At 37.7% G+C, this 4,991-nt stretch overlaps 1 long non-coding RNA gene across 1 annotated transcript in view; it reads right to left on the reverse strand.

Annotated features, from left to right (window-relative positions):
• The window catches only part of LOC137989733 (uncharacterized), a 5,695-nt gene extending 1,968 nt beyond the window's left edge, over positions 1-3,727 (reverse strand). Inside the window, exon 1 of the long non-coding RNA XR_011121013.1 lies at positions 3,614-3,727. This is a non-coding gene — a long non-coding RNA (uncharacterized lncRNA). The remainder of the gene's footprint in view (positions 1-3,613) is intronic.
• Between the last annotated feature and the right edge of the window lie 1,264 nt (positions 3,728-4,991).

Consider the following 4,991-nt stretch of genomic DNA (forward strand, 5'->3'; position numbering starts at 1 on the left):
AATTAGCCTGTATCCTTCTAGGATCCTTCCTTGTAATCCGCTAAGTTGACTACGGTCGTGCATCATTAATTTGATCCTTAGTTGGGTTTCAAGTGAAGTTATAGGCTCCCCTACCTTGTCACCTTGAAAGAAAATTTCCCGGGAAGCCCACGCCTTAACCACGTAAATCACCTCTTCGATGGCTGTGTTGCCAGCATGGTTGTCCTGGTGGTGTAGTGGTGATCACACCCGACCAGTAATGGGGGGACGTGGGTTCAAATCCCGCTCAGGGCAAATTTTCTTTCAAACATTTATACAGGTAAAAATATGATTATTTGGGGTGTGCATTGTCAGGGTTTCTCTCCTACACTCTCTCTCTCTCTCTCTATATATATATATATACCATTGTTTTAGATGTCAACTCTGTTTATATGCGCTTGTAATAAATTTGAACTGCCAGTTGCCTGAAGATCGCCAACCGGCGTGAAACTCAGATCGAGTAGCAACAGCTGATCTTTGCCTTGCCTGTTTACTTTGTTTTTGTTTATATATATAAATATATATATCTGACTGGATTTACAAAAAGCTACCCATTGATGCTGTAACTTAGCCCCTTCAGATGCACAACAAAGTTCTTTCTACTGACAGCTATGATTGCAGCTAGGATCAAACTTTACCCCATCCTGGACAATGCAACTTCTCGAGTTCACACGTGTCTAATAATTATTTTACTGGTCCTTGCATGGGGATCCCTGTGGCACCTGAGGGGTCAAGGTAAGACATTTCCTGACTTCCTGACTTAAATTTTGATCAAGTCCTATATAAGAGAATTAGCTTCTTGGTCATTCCTAAGTCATAGGCGATCAATTTCTGCCAAGTAGTGTCACAGAAATACTGACAAGTTATTTTATTTAAACCAAGGCACAAACTCTAACTCAGGGTATAATCAACCCCCCCTAAACTAACTTTGCCTTGCTCTTATAGGTGCAAACTAACATTTAAATCATAGCTCAGACACTCTAGAGTTTGCACAGGCATGTCTTGACGGAGCCCCCCCTGGTTCAAAGACCGCGCCAAGAGGTTGAATACGGGCGAAGCCCGTATTCAACCGAAAATTTAAGCAGCCACCTTCTTCAAAAATCAGTCAGATATCAAAGCACAATGGAGCAGATGCAGACTAAACAATCTTGCTCAAGCAAATTCCATTCAGGCTGAGCCTCCCATTGGCCATAGCATTGAATTCGTTTTCATTCCATGCTAATTTCTGACTGGATAAATTACAAAAAGCTACCCATTGATGCTGTAACTTAGCCCCTTCAGATGCACAACAAAGTTCTTTCTACTGACAACTACGATTGCAGCTAGCATCAAACTTTACCCCATACTGGACAATGCAACTTCTCGAGTTTACACGTGTCTAATAATTATTTTACTGGTCCTTGCATGGGGATCCCTGTGGCACCTGAGGGGTCAAGGTAAGACATTTCCTGACTTCCTGACTTAAATTTTGATCAAGTCCTATATAAGAGAATTAGCTTCTTGGTCATTCCTAAGTCATAGGCGACCAATTTCTGCCAAGTAGTGTCACAGAAATACTGACAAGTTATTTTATTTAAACCAAGGCACAAACTCTAACTCAGGGTATAATCAACCCCCCCTAAACTAACTTTGCCTTGCTCTTATAGGTGCAAGCTAACATTTAAATCATAGCTCAGACACTCTAGAGTTTGCACAGGCATGTCTTGACGGAGCCCCCCCTGGTTCAAAGACCGCGCCAAGAGGTTGAATACGGGCTTCGCCCGTATTCAACCGAAAATTTAAGCAGCCACCTTCTTCAAAAATCAGTCAGATATATATATGTATATATATATATAGTAGAATAAAAAATTATGTTAATTACTGTACAAACTGTTCCAGCCACAGTGTGTGTGTGTATATATATATAGTAGAATAAAAAATTATGTTAATTACTGTACAAACTGTTCCAGCCACATTTATATTTTTTTCTGGGCTGTACTCTCTAGCATCCACAGATAAACCGTTTCAAGCATGTACTCCCCTCTACTGGAAAGATCTTTGTCCTGTCTTACATAAATTTATAATGCGATAATATGCGATAATGACACGACATTGCTCGCGTCAGATTGAAGTTCTCGCATTTTTGTCTCCCCTTCTTCACATGGTTTGACTTAATTTTGACCCCTCTCCTTTTTGTTATTGTGAAAAACAAATTGATGTCAGTTTTTCATGCATCTGTCCTGTTATTGACAATGAATTTCGTCATAACATTATCAAAGTAGTCTAAGGATCCAATTTTTGTTATGATGTCATGTACATCCGTCCGCCCGTACAGACGGTCGGGGTGGAGGTGGATCCACTCAGCTACTTTGACAATGTTATGATGAAATTCATGATCAATAACAGGACAGACCCATGAAAAACTGACATCAATTCATCAAATGTACAGTAGATGATCAGGGCTACAAGACTTTAATATTAATAGCGGATCTTAGGCACGCAAAGGGTGCCAGCGGAGCACCATGGGTGAGAGTATCCATGCGAGAAATTTTTGTTATGATGTCACGTACATCTGTCCGCCCGTACAGACTGTTAGGGTGGAGGTGGGGAAGCCGGACAGCCTGTGGGAACAGGAGTGTTCGGACAATTTTTCTTGGCCGGAATCGCATGGTAGCATTGCACTTGGCAACCGGTGTTTTTTGGTGGGAAATCATATTAGTGATGAGCAACAGGATAAAGAACAGGAAAGAGCATCAGAGAAGAGGCAACGAAATTTGAAAAAATTAAGCAAAGAAATCCTAGTAAAGATTAAAGAGTAAAGATTGTCAGTCAAACAGAAAATGTTGTGAAAGACATCACTATGCGTGTAATTTCAGTTTTAGTTGACTAAAATTGTTGGTTATTGTTTGGAAGGCTTGTTTGTTTGCTGCATGCTGTCAGCTCAGAGGTGTTTGATCTGTTTGATCACTGTAAACTGTCCACACTAATGATGATTAATTCAATCTGTACTTTATGCAGAAGCATAGTTATTTCCATAAACATTTTATTGCTTTTTGGGGTTAAAAACGGGAGCTCCACTTTTAGGTTTGGCTTTATTTATTTTAGCAAAAGGTTCAGCAAAAAGCTAATTGCTAACCCTTTTATCTTAACGGTGAAAGCTGGTCGGAAATTGCAAAGGGAAAAAATTCAGTTGCAAATTAGACTGTATTGGTCGCAATTTCGAGTCTTGACTTACCATAAGCATGTAAATACATTGGACGAGCCTACATGTAATTATTAGTTCTACAAATTATTGCTTAAATTTGGAACCGCATAATCCAGTGTAATTTCTGCATAATCAACGCATGTTTACGCATAATAATTATGGCCAAAAATTTCCGCATAATCTTTCATTTTTTTCCGCATCCTATCAGAAGCCCAGACTCTAGCACTACTGAGGTTAACCATAATGAAAAATTTGATAATGCATGGTTACAAAATGTTTCTCCAGCTGACAATAATTGAGCCCTCATTGGCCAATTTCTGGAATAAAGACTGACATTTTGACAATAACTTCCTGTGTATACTTGTTATAATAACTGTTACTTTTTGTGAGTTTAATAAAAATAGTACTTACATGTATCTTTGCACCTTGAATGAATTAACATATTTAAAGTATTCTCAGTCTTCTGGTGACAATTAAACAGCTTGTTCTCCAGAGGCATATGGAGCAGGCTGCAAGAAATTAGAGGTACAATTAAATTTAATTACATTGTACAATTGCTACATGTAACAATAATAAGGTAGACTAATAGATTCCTTTGGCATATTTATATAGTTACATGGACCAGTGGCACACCTGACCAGACATGCAATTAACTATCATGTATTGGTATTCAGGTCCATCAATACAAGTTGCCCTCAGCTGTTAAACTGCTTATACACTGTACAACTATGAGTCTGAGAATTTTTAAACTACTGTGAGATTTCTCTATACAAACAGATAAGAAACTGGATCACAATCACCCTGACATTGTGTTTGTGTACAAACAAAACAAATTGCCTCATCTATTGCATGCCCTAGTGACAGAAGGGTAGATATCAAACAAGAGGAAAAGGTCAACAAGATTAGTATCTGGATCTGGCAGTTGAGATAAAAGCCTTGTGGAAGATCAGGAGTGTTAAAGTTGTCCCTGTTGTTATTGGAGCACTGGGTACTATTCCAAAGAGACTGGCTCGGGACTACATGTACATGTTTGCTGGGATAGAGTTGGCAGCTCTTGCTGGGATAAGCAACAATCCTCCAAAGAGTCCTTGAAGTCTAAGGCAGCTTGTTATGACCTGATGATGGGATTAAAATTTCTTGAAGTTTTGATTACAATGTACAGGGTGTACCATACAGTACACTGTACCTGCCATGAAGCTAAATGCACCATAATAATAATAATAATTTAATAATAATAATAATATAATAATAATAATTATAATTATTATTATTATTATTATTATTATTAATTATTATTATATCATGGTGCATTTAGCTTTACAGCTTCATGGAATAATAATAATAATAATAATAATAATAATAATAATTATTATTAATTATTACAATTATTATTATTATTATTATTATTGTTGTTATTATTATCATTCTAATTATTATTATCATTATCCCTGAGCAAGCATGGCCAGGCTTTACTTAGCAAGGAATGAGGGCAGAAGAGGACTGAAATCAGTGGAGGAAACAATAAGATTAAGATCAGAAAAGTCAAGTCAACTTTATTTAGGCAGGGTAGCCCAGTCAGCCATGGCTACAATTATTGGCTCAGGAATGGATACATGTACATGAAGAAGAAACTGCAAAGGATCAGGCACTAACAACTTGATGGAGGGAGGTTATCATAGAAAAACAAGCCAGTCAACCACAAAATGCAGAATGTATAAATAGAGAGACAAACTATATTTCACATTCTCCATTTGTGTAGCAAACTTGCACAATGTGAATGTAGTTCTAA

Source organism: Montipora foliosa, unplaced genomic scaffold, assembly GCF_036669935.1.
Source record: "Montipora foliosa isolate CH-2021 unplaced genomic scaffold, ASM3666993v2 scaffold_470, whole genome shotgun sequence".
In the NCBI taxonomy this organism is placed as follows: domain Eukaryota; kingdom Metazoa; phylum Cnidaria; class Anthozoa; order Scleractinia; family Acroporidae; genus Montipora; species Montipora foliosa.